Consider the following 15386-nt stretch of genomic DNA (forward strand, 5'->3'; position numbering starts at 1 on the left):
CCTGAGTCTGACCCCAAATCTTTCTAAATAGCAGCAACAATATTCTTCTTCTTGCCATCGAACTTCTTGGGTTTCAGCTCCAAAGGCAAAGACCAACAGTGTTCATCATCATGTCCATCCTTCTTGCAGTGAGTTCATGAAGGTTTGTCTTTCTGTACAATGTTTACCTTCCTCTCTTTCCATTTATGCTTCCTCTTTTCCTTGTTCTTTCTTGCAGTGGGTTTTGATGATCCCCCAACCTTTAGGTTCACTTTCTTGCCTCTAGCCTCTAGATGTGTAGCCTGAATAGATACCTCATCTATGCTAGTGGGGTTAAACATGAGAATGGTGTGCTTGAAATTGCCATGTAGACCACCTAGCCTAGAATTTTAGCTCTTTTTCTAAATTCCTGGGTATAGCTTTGTACACTTTGCCCCTTTAATTGGCGAAGAGTTTGCCCACTCATCATTGCTTGCTGCATATAAGCTAGTGGGTAGATTTTTTTTCTAATGGCATAAACAAATTCACTCCAGGTAGAAAGAATTTTACCATGCTTCTTCAAATCAGCTTGTGTCTTGCCTTCCCACCAAACTAGGGCAGTTCCTCCAAGGTGAAGGTTAGACAATTGAATCTTTCTCCTTTCTAAATCGATGTTCTGTACCCTGCAATATACGTCAATCTGTCTAATCTAGTTATCTGGCTTTTTTGCATTTAATTCTCCATCATATATTGACAAATCAAATTTTACATCTAATTTAATCAAAGGGCTAGAAGGAGGTGTTGATAGAGGAGGCTCTTTCCCTTTCCCTTTGCCTTCTGAATGGCCATCTAGAAGAGGTTCCTCTATTCCTTTGTCTTGTTTGGAGGTTGAAGTATCTTCACCTCGACCTTTCTTAAATTCTCAACACATCTCTTCTACCATGGCTCTCATGATCATGAAACTGTCCATGAACTGAGAGTCCGATTCCAAGGGAATTTCTTCTATCATTTTCCTCCTAGGATAGACTCTTCATATTTCTGGGTTAGTCTCAACCAGTTCTCCTTCTCCTAATTTGAGCTTTGACCTAGTTAGCATTCAAAAATCCAACACAAGCTTGTCTAACCTTAGCAAACCTAAAGCTCTGATACCACTTGATCTGATAATGAGATCTAAGACAATTATTAAGGTATTACAGACTCATGTGCATGGATTTTCCTATGTTACTTTGTGCAATGGATCGATAAGATTGTGAAATACATAGACAATGAAGCAATAAAAGAAACATAATATACAACACACATAAACACAAGTTTAATAAGGAGTTCACCCAACACTCCTGGGCTACATCTCCTGGTCCAGCCTTCAGTGGTGACCTCTCTATTATGTCTTCAAAACAGAGTTTTACAATAGTGAGCTCAATTTGAGCCTCACACAATAGATACAAAACAATAAGGCTTTACTTGGATCCCCCAAGTCTCTTCTGAGTACACAGACTCTCCTCACTGACTCTCTGTCTCTATTGCTCTGTCTTAGCACTGCCTGTCTCTGTTTTCTCTATGTCTGTAGCTTTAAGGCCAATCTGTGTTGTCTATTCATTTCTCCTTCTAGAGCTCTCTAGCTTCTCGACCTCTATCCGATTAGATCCCCCTCTGAGCATTAGCAATCATTGCTAAACACTTTTAGGGATGGTGGCCACTTGTACTATAACGGAATGGGTCATCGGGCCTTTGAAATCCTTTGAAATCACCATTCTCTATTTACACAGAGAAATACGTTCAAACACAGGAAAATTCTACCAAACACTATTTATCGGACTTCAAATATTCATAAATCCACCTTATACTCCTATCGGGTCTGCTTGTATATCGACATTGCATATCCACCATTGATCTGGGAGATCTAGATCCAACGGTTGTGGTTCATTTCGGGCGGCTCTTTCGTACGGGGGTTAACCACCTGATAAGGTTGGTTTTCTCTTTCCTTAGCCTAGAAACGTCGTAGCCGGTGTGTGGGATCGGGCAGAGCCTGGCCCAAACCACTTACAGCCTTTTGTCCTCTCGAAATCCTTCCTGTTTTGTGATTTCCATTTATATCAGAAAATACATTAAAATATGAAAATATCACTTATATCAGACTTGAAATAACATACAATAGCATTAGGAAACCCTTTCGGGTCTTGTTCATCACATCGACACTTTATCCTTTGTATTTCGTTTATTTAACAAAAATCATGATTTACATTGAAAAAGTCCTTTTACCAGACTTGAAATTATATCAAATCTCATTTATAATGTTTTCAAATCCGGTTGTCGCAAGACATATGTATATCGGCCCCGCTCCATTGCAATGTGCCGATGTGATATTGCGATGCAACTTGGGCCGTTGATCTGCTGCGCTTGATCGACAGTCCTCGTGGACCCCGCTGATCGCTGTTGTGTATTCCTTGTAATCTCTACTGATAGCCTCCCTTTGCCACTGCCAATTGCGATTCGCCGATCGAATCTGGACCATTGATCGGCTAGATCTGATGGCTCCGATTCAAAGTTGCTTTGACCACCAATAAGCCTGTTTTTCAATGCTTTCTCTACATTTTTGCCTCCTGATAGTGTTATTTGCCTTCTTTAAAGGTTTTTCTTAGGCGATAGTTTTGAATGTTTAGAAGATTTTGAAAACTTAGAGGGTTTTCTAGGATCCGTTTAGATCACCAACAATTGGAGGAATGAGGAATCCAAGCAGAAGATCGTCAATAAGATGTACTCAATCTACCCACAAAACCCATTTGTCTCATTTTTTGTTGTTGTTGTTTTTTTGATTTGGATCATGATGGATATTTCAATGTAGATTAGGGTTTTTATTGATTGATGATAGTTTAGGTGACCTCAATCAATCCATAGAAAATCTGCTTATGATTGTGGAATTTTAAATAATTTTTGTGTTGAAGGAGGAAGCGCTCTGGGATATTGGACCTAGTCTTGAACTTTGAGAATACAAAATAAGCCCAAGCCTCTGTTGTTGAGCTCAATGCATTCATTCACTCTTCAAAATTATTATTTTGTTAAATAGCTTACAAGGAAAGGTGGGATGAGGGCATATATATATTAGATCCAAGTTTCTGGGATATCTCTTTTCTAGAGACATGAAGGATATGCAATTTTCTCATCTTATAAATCAAATGTGCCAACACCCATATGAGTGAAATTTCTTTCTTCGCGAATTGCAAAATAGGATTAATGGGCTTTTACCATTCACTGTAGGATTTATGGAATTTTACCATTTAGCTCCACTTTGAGATGGTTTTGTTAAATTATTTGTTGGGGGTTCTTTAGAGAGTTCCGAGCGTCATTAAATCTGTAATGAGCGAAACAATATAAATCGCGATGATATCAAAATTTCTGGAAAACCGGTGTGAATATCGCAAGGAACAGTCTGAACGTGGGTGCCTAATAAGCATGATGTTAGGATTGAACTTTAAACTTTCCCATATCACAATAAAAACAATGAGAAGTTTTATAGTTATGCATGCTTTCTGGTTCACACTATGTTATTGTTTATATGCCTAATTTATAATCCACACATGTAATTTTACCTACTGAGATTTGTAGACAGGACGGAGTGGAGGACTTTGAAAGGCTAGGATTAGGGCCTTTGATATGGAATCCCTTGATTGGGCATTACTTTTCACCCCGGAAGATATAGTGACAACTTTCAAAATAACAACAGAACAGATTATATCCTATCTCTCTGATTTCTTAGACGATTGGCAGGAGAAAGATATACAGGTAGAGGAATTCTTGTCTTTTGTGGCCAAGAAAGAATCAGTTTCTTTTCCTACCCAGTTATGCATACGCATTGAAAGTTTAAGGATGCACATTGGTTTTCTTTGGTGCACTAAGAAAGTTGAAAAGGACCTTAATTGTTAGGTGGAAGCTGAAATGAAGAAGAAAATCGATATTGAAAGAAGGAAACAAGTATCTGCAATGCAGTCCAAGATCATATCTGAATGATTGGCTTCATTTTTGTCTAGCAACAAGGAACTACCTCCTTTGGTCACAAACATATAAGATTTGAGACAGTTTCAAGTTCAGATAATGATGAGGATCCTGCAGCTAGAAACACTAGTGTAAGATCGGTACCAAAGAGAAAATTAGATTACCAGTGTGCGAAGTCTGGGGGTAGGTGCCCATACCTGTCAGCAATAGAAGAATTGGCACAGTTAGGAAAACAACCATCAACAGATAAAGAAATAAATTTCCTTAAATTCATTTTCTGATGAGGATGAGGATCCAGGTGGAAAATCACAGGATATATCTAGGAGGAAAAGGAGAAAGGTTCTGCAACATGAGAGATCCTTGGTTAGTCACCCTTTCCATTCAATAGCAGGAGAGCATGCTATGCTGGGGAAACAAGTATCCATAGAAAAATCCAAATATGTAAAAGATGATGTTCTTCTTCTCAAAGACAATGAACTGAAAATATTCATTGCATCTTGGAAGGACATTTGTCGGGAACAATCAGTGTATGAGGTTTTTACAAGAATGCTAGAATTGCAATGGATGGAAAGGGGAATAAAAATTGCACAAGAAAGTTGTTCAAACTTTTCAAAATGCAACCGACTATTGGTTTGTTGAATGTTGTTGTGATGTCAATGAAAATGGGACTATGGGATAGCCTCTATGACACTTTCCAAGAGGTCAACAAACAGGATGGCAGAAATACTAAAACGGCTTATGTTTCAGGGGTGATAGATGTTGGAATTTCTAAAGCAGTAGCACCAGTTCCATCTGTTAAGGAAGAAGGTGACACTTTGGTCTCTGCAAATGGTGTAAGCATTGGTGAAGTTCTTCAACAAGTTATAAGTTTTCTCGAACGTGATTCTATAGAAATTATTGAGGCTGGAGAATTAGCAATGAAGGAATGGTTCATGACATTGAGAAGGATTTGGGACTGTGAAAAATGGGTCATTTGTGTTCTCGGTATTTCAAGGGTGGAGGATTCCTACCAATGGGTATGCCAAAAATGAGTCTGAGAAATAGTACAACAGATGAGTCGTTTCATGCACTAGCAATGATGTAAAAACTAAAACCGGTTATAATAATGAACTATGAAATTATGTGCTGGATTAGTACCATATATTACATTTCATATCACATGTGAAGTAGAAATAGCAAACAATTTCCAATAAGCGGTCAATGTGGACTGGTAGGCATGACATTCAATTCAATGGGACTCTTTCAGGACAACCCCTCATTTGTAAGATCCAAAGAACTCCCACCCTGATAATACTCTTAAAAATAGGAGTTTGACTCATTAATTTCGGTAGCTTATTGATAAGACTTAGTCCCTAAGTTACGAGTGGACTTAGTTCTTGTATGTGTTATGATTGTAATTAACATTTTATAATTTATTTTCCTTACTTTATTGTACATAATTCGTGTAGGCCTTGGTCACGCATATCGTTCACCAAAATATGTATATTTTAATTGCATTCCCAGGGCACTTTTCTCCAATTTTTCATTTCTATGAATAACTATTACGTTGAATTGTGTACAATATGTGTACATTGTAGCGTTTTTTTTTTTTCCTTTTTTTTCTGAGTAATCATATTGTTGTTTTGTGCTCGTATCAATTGTTATAGACCTTTATGATTGGGGCTTTTTAAGGGCACCACAATTCCAACCTCTGTAGGGATTTTATGGTTGCCTCGGATTCTCCTTTGAAGCTCTCTCCAAGTAGTTTGAGGAATTTCCAGGCATGCCACCACCACGAATTCCTGTTTTCAAGCTATTTTTCTACTAGCCAAGGATTATATTAATCTTGAGCAAGAAGTCTCTTCGCTCACAATTTTAGATTGGCAAAAATGCAGACAATTGATCATGGACAATGTCAGCCAAGATAACTTTTGTTTCTTAGTAGTTGGTTGACTCGCTCCAAATCCATACCACACTGCATCCACAACCCTATCATTTTGGATGGGTCTAGGAAGCATGGTCATCCACACCTACCATCCATAGGTTTTCTATCACTTTTTCTATTCGACCTCTCATTGATAGAGTTGATTGTGATGTTACAATCCTAGATTGTTGTGACATGCTTCTTGGCAAGCCCTACCAATTTGACAAAAGAGATCAGATATGATGCATTTTCCAAAACTTATAGATTTCATAAGGATAGTGAAGGCTGCCAGATCAGATCTTATTTCCCGTATTATCGAAAATAGGTCGTTAAACATGCAAACCTCCACAAATTTAGAACTCTTTGTTCTGCTCCAGTCCTCATTTCTCCCGACTTTTTGCAAGGTCATCCGTAAGCTTGCAACTTCAACAAGGAGATGCCACCCCAGTGTCGATTCCACATCCTATCATCATTATGCGTCAACCCATATTGTTGTAACTTCAACCTTGAAGCAAATGACATTGCATCTTTCTCAGGGACACCTTGTTAATTGTTCTCCTCTCCACACAGATCTACAGGTTATAGCTTTTTAGCCTACCCTTCAACAACCATAGGAAGGACATTTCTTCTTCCAGCCAAGCACCAGTGGTTGCATGATCTCACATTTTAATAGTGTTTACCTTCCATTGTTCTGTTAGGACAATCCAACCCACACATAGTGCTTACCAATTATGTGGTCTCCTTCACTGGAAAGCAGGTTAACATAAATAGAAATTGCGAACGATTTTCTCTTAGCAGGGAGAAGTTGATGAGATTTAGTCACTAAGTTCCACTTCCAATGGACTTAGTTGTTATATGTATTATGATTGTAATTTTAACTTTTCACTTTATTTTTCCAATCTTATTATACATGATTCATAAGGGGCTTGGTCACCTTCATTCACCCACCAAAATATGTATATTTTAGTTAACCATAGGAGACTTGGTCAAAGATCATCACACTTCATCAATATTGTACTTTTATAAATACCTAATACAATGAAGAGTGTACCATGTGCACATTGCAACAATTTTGTCTCTCTACTACCATGATTGATCTCTTGGGGTTTTCTATTCTCATATATGAGTATTTTTACTACTGACAACTGTTTAATGTACCTATTGACTTTATTTTTAGAAATGCAAAACTTTTACTCCGCTTCCCTTTTGGAGGACATTTTTGCAAATTCTTTTTTTAACAAAAAAAGATATGTTGAATTGAAGCTTCTGTGATCCATATCAAGTTTATGAAAAAACATTTTTCGACGTAAATCACATGATAATACATTTGTCGATGCGTTTCGAACCAACGAGTGTGGTTCATCGTCAGGACAAGTTGAAGAATCAGATCATGGCTACAAATTAAATAAGGAGAGTAGATCGTCCAATGTCTAGGTTTGACTGAAAAAAAGGCTATATTAGGTCAGACTGGACAAACGGCTATAATTGACCAAGAAACGACTAGATTTGACTATTTAAATTGTTTAACTATAATAATATTATTCTGTTAAAACGAATATTATTTTAATATTTATCACGTGTTATTTTAAGTAATTTTGGGTTAACAATATTACATTTAGGGAATATTTACCATAATTTTGATTGAAATGTTAAAATATAATAACTATTAGTAATTGAAAGGATTTAATTTTAACTAAACTAATAATAATTAATGATATATTATTATTATAATAACGTTATAGTATTAATCTTCTTATTAATGGCTTGTGTAACTAATTAATATAAATCTAACAGTAAAGCCCATCTAATGGGAATCAATGTTAATAGATCTAGGGATATTAGTGAGGAAATTAATAATAATTAAAATCAGGAACCGGAGAATCCACAATATGAACATTTTTACACCAACGTTTCAAATCCCAAATGGGATCCATCTTCAGGGTTAAAGAATGATGATAAAGAAGAGCACTTCAGATAGAATAAATACTAATGAGGACAAATCTCAAGGAATAACCCACTGTCGGCTAGAAACAAAAAAATTTATTTCTGTTATTTTAATTTTAATTTTAATAAATTACATTATTTTATATTAATATTTATTAAAATTTTTATTAAAGTTTTTTTTTTTTTTTTTTTAATTTTTGGAAAGTTTATATCTAGGTTTAAAACCTATTGAATAAAAAGGATAGAACTCAAACTAACATTACTAAATTGATTGATTGAACTAAAATGTATTAAATTTCTATATAAATTAATTTAATATATTAAACTAATTTATATTAACAATTATGAATAATAAATATTTATAATTGATTAATATAATGATTAATATATTAATTAATAATTATATAGAAATTAATGTATTATAGCATTAAAGTGTTAAGTATTATATTAAAGAGGCTATTTCTATAAAATAAATGGATAATAAATTAATTCTAATAAAAAACCTAGGGCAATATATATTAATTTCTATATAAACTAAATTAATATATTTATACCCAATCATATTAACAAATATAAATAATTCATATTTATATTTAATTAATATAATAATTAAAATATATTAATTAATAGCTATATAGAAATTAATATACTATAGTATTTTAATGCTAATAATACTATATATGATATAAATAAAAGCTATTGACCAATAAAAATAGAATAGGAGAGGGATAATTTACGAGTTGAAGGCTTTACCTGGGGATGGGTTGACGCTTTTTGATTTCACTGATCAAGGGAAGCCAGCTACTGCTAATTTCCATACCATTGTCTCTGTTCAGATTATGAGGATGCTTAATAATCTCAAGGGCTTCTCTGATCTTTCGTCTTTGATGCTGCTCTTCCCTTGCTATAATTGATGCGTTTTCCAAGCAAATATGGTGCTTAGTCTTCGAGGAGTGTTCTGTCAAGGCTGAGGTACGAGATCTTCCATTCCTAATAATATTAGCATTAAAGAATACGCAGCTAATAATAAACATAATGAGTTACCCGTTTCAGATCAAAATTCCATGAAAAGCATTAAAAATTGCACAGGTAATATTACGCTTGAAGGGTTACACGTTTCAGATTTAAATTCAATAATAGACAATGGTGTCAAAGCCCAGAACATTGGCAAGATCGACAACGGAATAAGCGTGAGCTATTGTCAAAATTTAAAGAACGAATGCATTAGAGACTGTGCAGGGAACATTAAAAACCTAGCTGTTAGTTCTGGTAGTGTAAACATTGAAAATTGCGCAAATAATCCAATAAGAAACTGCGCAGGTTATACTCCTGTATCAATGGCAAACAGCGCAGGTAGTACTCCAAAATTGAAGGCAAACAACGCTGTTAGTTCTAGTAATGTAAGCATTGAAAATTACGCAGATAATTTCATAAGAAACTACGTAGGTTATACTCCAGTATCGATGGCAAACAGCGCAGGTAGTACTCCGGAATTGATGGTAAACAGCGCATGTATTATTCCAGAATCAAGGGTAAACAGCGTTAGTGACTGCGCAGGTATTCCAAAGAAAAAATGTGCAGGTAATACTCCAGATACAATGGAAGACTGCGTAGCTATCATTAAACATAAAAGGTTGCCCAGACCAGACCTGATGAATAACAACGGCACTAATAATGACAACACAGTGGTCAAGGCGCAAGACCATGGCGCTGATATTAGGAATGGAAGATCTTGTACCTCAGCCTTGGCAGAACACTCCTCGAAGACTAATCACTATATTTGCCTGGAAAACGCATCAATTATCGCAAGGGAAGAGCAGCATCAGAGACTAAAGATCAGAGAAGCCCTTGAGATTATTAAGCATCCTCATAATCTGAACAGAGACAATGGTATGGAAATTAGCAGTAGCTGGCTTCCCTTGATCAGTGAAATCAAAAAGCGTCAACCCATCCCCAGGTAAAGCCTTCAGCTGGTAAATTATCCCTCTCCTATTCTATTTTTATTGGCCAGTAGCTTTTATTTATATCATATATAGTATTATTAGCATTAAAATACTATAGTATATTAATTTCTATATAGCTATTAATTAATATATTTTAATTATTATATTAATTAAATATAAATATGAATTATTTATATTTGTTAATATGATTGGGTATAAATATATTAATTTAGTTTATATAGAAATTAATATATATTGCCCTAGGTTTTTGATTAGAATTAATTTATTATCCATTTATTTTATAGAAATAGCCTCTTTAATATAATACTTAACACTTTAATGCTATAATACATTAATTTCTATATAATTATTAATTAATATATTAATCATTATATTAATCAATTATAAATATTTATTATTTATAATTGTTAATATAAATTAGTTTAATATATTAAATTAATTTATATAGAAATTTAATACATTTTAGTTCAATCAATCAATTTACTAATGTTAGTTTGAGTTCTATCCTTTTTATTCAATAGGTTTTAAACCTAGATATAAACTTTCCAAAAAAAAAAAAAAAAAAAAAAAAAAAAAATTTAAAATAAAGTAATTTATTAAAATTAAAATTAAAATAATAGAAATAAAATTTTTTGTTTCTAGCCAACAGTGGGTTATTCCTTGAGATTTGTCCTCATTAGTATTTATTCTATCTGAAGTGCTCTTCTTTATCATCATTCTTTAACCCTGAAGATGGATCCCATTTGGGATTTGAAACGTTGGTGTAAAAATGTTCATACTGTGGATTCTCCAGTTCCTGATTCACAAGATAAAAACCACAGATCTCTTAAATCCAATAATTAAAATAATATTAATTATTGTTCTATTATTTAAACTAGATTATTTAGATTAGACATGAAAAGGGGACTATTTATACTAATATTTAACGTGTATAATTAGTAACAGTATGGATTTAATATTAATTATAATTAGTTATTATTATATTTTTGTTAATATAAAAGTATTATTCTTATTATTAATGGTTAGGTTATCTAATGGGAACATATATTAATAGATCTAGGGATGTTAGTACTTGTAAGGATTAATTGTATTAATATAATAGTGTTATAATAATAGTATTATTATTAAAGGTTTGTGTAACTAATTAACATAAATTTATAAGTAAAGTTTTCTAATGGGAATATCAACTTGCTATTTAAATATTAGATAATTTCACCCATTTAGATAGTCATGAAAAGGACTATAGCATAAATAAAATAAACCAAGGGAGATTTCCAAATAGGAAAAAGCAATTACGGCTAAACAAAGCAGGTTAAGGGATAACAAGGGGGGGGGGGGGAATTAAAAAAATCAAGAATGAGTTATTAATAGAGGAGGAGAGGAAGGGGAAGAAACGACTAGGAAGAGAGGGTAGGAATCCAGCAACTACTTATCTTCCAGCCGCCATCTCTATTGAGATTGCTTGGCATTCTTTCAATCTCAATTGCCTCCCTAAATTTTCGGTGATGGAACTGTGCAACCCTTGCAATAGCATTGGCCTCCTTAATACAAACATGATGTTTGGTCTTCTCTGCATGCTCCACTAGTGCGGAAGACTTGGTTCTCCCATGTTTGAGGTTAGCTACGTGCTCATTAAGCCTTTGATTAATAGAGCGTCCTGTCTCACCAATATAGGGGGTCCCACAGGAATAAGGAATAATATAGACACCCTTCATGTCCTTAGGGTCGATAGGATCCTTCACTGACCAGAGGGATTTATGAATGGTGTTGAGGGGTCTAAAGGTTAAGGGAATATTATGCTTCTTAAGAATCTGAGCAATATTATCGGTGGTCCCTTGGACAAAATGTAGATGGACCCCTGGGACTCGTTCTTTAGGATCTTTTTTAACAATCGAATTTCTGGAAGCCTTAAGGAAAGCCTTCTGACCAAGGTGTCTACTATAATCCTTCTCAACAAAGACATTAAGGAGATGGGAGTTCTCTTTATCGAAGCTCTTTTCATCAAAGATCCTTAGGGAACGAGTAGCGAGGGCACTGAGAACGCCCAACTTTTGAGTCGGGAAATGATGGGAACTGGCATGAAGATATTGCTCAAAAGTTCCCATCATTTCCTAGCTCAAAAGTTGGGTGTTCTCAGCACCCTCGCTACTTGTGCCCTAAGGATATCTGCTGAAAAGAGATTCAATAAAGAGAAATCCCATCTCCTTAATGTCTTTGTTGAGAACGGTTATAGTAGACACCTTGGTCAGAAGGCTTTCCTTAAGGCTTCCAAAAATTCGGTTGTTAAAAAATAACCTAAAGAACGAGTCATAGGGGTCAATCTACCTTTTGTCCAAGGGACCACTGATAAGATTGCTTGGATTCTTAAGAAGCATAATATTCCCTCAACCTTTAGACCCCTCAACACCATTCGTAAATCCCTCTACTCAGTGAAGGATCCTATTGACCCTAAGGATATGAAGGGTGTCTATATTATTCCTTGTTCCTATGGGACCCCCTATATTGGTGAGACGGGACGCTTTATTAATCAAAGGATTAATGACCACGCAGATGACCTAGAACGTGGGAGAACCAAGTCTTCCGCACTAGCGGAGCATACAGAGAAGACCAAACATCATGTTTGTATTGAGGAGGCCAAGGTTATTGTGAGGGTTGCGTAGTCCATCACTGAACATTTAGGGAGGCAGTTGAGATTGAAAGAAGGCCAAGCAATCTCAATAGAGATGACTATTGGAAGATCAGTAGTTGCTGGATCCCTGCCCTCTCTTCCTAGTCATTTCTTCCCCTCCGTCCCCTCCTCTATTAATAAATTATTCTTGATTTTTTTCCCCCTTGTTATCCCTTAACTTGCTTTCTTTAGCCATAATTCCTTTTTCCTCTTTGGAAATATCCCTTGGTTTATTTTATTTAAGAGATAGTCCTTTTCATGACTATCTAAATGGGTGAAATTATCTAATATTTAAATAGCAAGTTGATATTGCCATTAGAGAACTTTACTTATAAACTTATATATATTATTTACACAAACCTTTAATAATAATACTATTATTATAACACTATTATATTAATACAATTAACCCTTACAAGTACTAACATCCTTAGATCTATTAATACATGTTCCCATTAGTTAACGTAACCATTGATAATAAGAATAATACTTTTATTATAACAAAAATATAATAATAACTAATTATAATTAATATTAAATCCATACTGTTACTAATTATAGACGTTAAATATTAGTATAAATTTTCCCCTTTTCATGTCTAATCTGAATAATCTAGTTTAAATAATATAACAATAATTAATATTATTTTAATTACTATTAAATTCCTCACTAATATCCCTGGATCTATTAACACTAATTCCCATTAGATAGGCTTTATTGTTAAATTTATATTAATTATTTACAGAAGGCATTAATAAGAAGATTAATGCTATAACGTTATTATAATAATAATATATCATTAATTATTAGTTTAGTTAAAATTAAGTCCTTTTAATTACTAATAGTTATTATATGTTAACATTTCAATCAAAATTATGGTAAATATTCCCTAAATGTAATATTTCTGACCCAAAATTACTTAAAATAACACATGATAAATATTAAAATAATATTCATTTTAACAGAATATTATTATTGTAGTTAAACAATGTAAATAGTCAAATCTAGCCGTTTCTTGGTCAATTATAGCCATTTGTCGAGTCTTACCTAATATAGCTGTTTTTTTCAATCAAACCTAGCCATTGGATGATTTTCTCTACCTATTTAATTTGTAGCCATGATCTGATTCTTCAACTTGTCTTGACGATGAACCACACTCGTTGGTTCGAAACGTGTCGACAAATGTATTATCATGTGATTTACACTGAAAAACTTTTTCTCATAAAAAACGATATGCTCAATAAATATTGAAATTTTTAAGTTTTCCATCTCTAACATCTCATTTATATTGAAGATGCAATGTGATCCCTTGACAACATGTTCCATGGAGAGAGGAGCCCATATCTCTCTTATTTACTACAATGACTTTTCCATGGTGCTTGAATGTCTTTTAGGTCTTGCAATACAATCTTTAATGAAAGTTATAAATGGGCTTGAAATCACTGATGTAGTTCCCAAAAATGTGACAAAAATACTGAACAAGATTCACTCACATCATGAGAATCAAAATTATCTCGGACTGGACCTGCATATGAAGTCCTGCCAGTGAAACCTTATTTTTTAATTTGACTGGCTTTTTAATAATTTCTGGCTTTTCCACTTCACAAAGTGGATCAGAATATAGAGGATCAAGATCGGTCTTTGCTTTCTGAAACCAGTTTAAAATTATTAATTTGAATGCAAAATGCCTCAAAGTTGTAACATATTATAAATGTTGTATACTGATTTCTCTCAATAGACAATAAATGCAGGGTAAAAGGATAGCCACACTTGACATAAAGAACCAAAATCAGCTATCTAAACCTCATAGAGTTAGCGGGGATGCATGCAACATGTAGAAGCACCAAGATGCATGGCACCTAAAGTAAAGCGAATCAGTAATGCTCTTAACACATTTAAAATCAACCATTTAATGTTGAATGAACTGAAAAGAAATCTGGCTTACATATATTAGTTGTCATTTTGGCAACTCTTATGCCCAGTAAAATCTGATCAAGCTAGACTTGACCAAACGTTATTATGTCCAGACATCAGATTCAACAGGTTGAAATGAAACCCTTTTAAAATTTTCTATTCAAATAGCAGTAAGGTGGTGGCTATACTCTGTCATCATTTCTATGAGAAAACATAAGCATCTTCAAGAACTACATATTAAATCTACCATTGAACCTTAAGTTGTGTAGCATAGCTACAAATTGGACTTTTGTCATTGTGGCCAATTCTAGGTGTATGGCACACGTTTTAAGTTGGTGGTTGCACTGTGTCACAATTCTATGAGGAAATATAAGGTTCTTCAAGACTGATGTATTAAATGAACTATTGAACCTTAATCTACAAATTGGACTTTCCCATTATGACCAATGCTAACTGTATGATATATATTCTTATACTTTCTTCTATTGATTACACTTGTCATGAAGACAAAGATAAAGTGTGTTCGGTTGGAACTCTTATTTGTCAAACAGGCTTCATGGTTCGCATGAAAATATCATTGTTATGCAAATCGAAAATCAACCACAGGTCAAAAGTGCAAAGACATCTTTTCTTGTGCCATTTTGTTAAATATAAATAAATCAATTTCATTCTGCTATTGGCCATTTTTTTCACTTTCTGATGTAATATTCTCTGATTTTTCATAGAGTAATGTAGGAAAAAATATCCTTGTTTTTCACGACTTTTGTTATTTTATTTGTTACTAGCTCATCTAAGCTGCCTGATTCTATTGGCACTTGAATTTGGAGATTTGATATGTAGACACTTAGGCATGGCCTTTCTATTCTGTATCTTCTTTATGACCTTTCTTTCTGAAAAAGCACACAAAGTGACATAATTTAGTTTGAAAGGGGTTAACTCATGTCATTGATGTGTCCTTGTAAAGTACTAAGATACCATACACATCATGTTGTTGATTGTGCAGATAAGGGAAGTGTGTTAAGTAAATCACAAATCAAAATATGGA

At 34.0% G+C, this 15386-nt stretch overlaps 1 pseudogene; it reads left to right on the forward strand.

Annotated features, from left to right (window-relative positions):
- The first annotated feature begins 4610 nt into the window (after window positions 1-4610).
- The window catches only part of LOC149157849 (uncharacterized), a 37917-nt pseudogene continuing 27141 nt past the window's right edge, over window positions 4611-15386 (forward strand).

This window comes from Pinus tabuliformis, chromosome 5_2 (genome assembly GCF_031772625.1).
Source record: "Pinus tabuliformis cultivar Carrire ecotype Pingquan chromosome 5_2, CPIR1, whole genome shotgun sequence".
In the NCBI taxonomy this organism is placed as follows: domain Eukaryota; kingdom Viridiplantae; phylum Streptophyta; class Pinopsida; order Pinales; family Pinaceae; genus Pinus; species Pinus tabuliformis.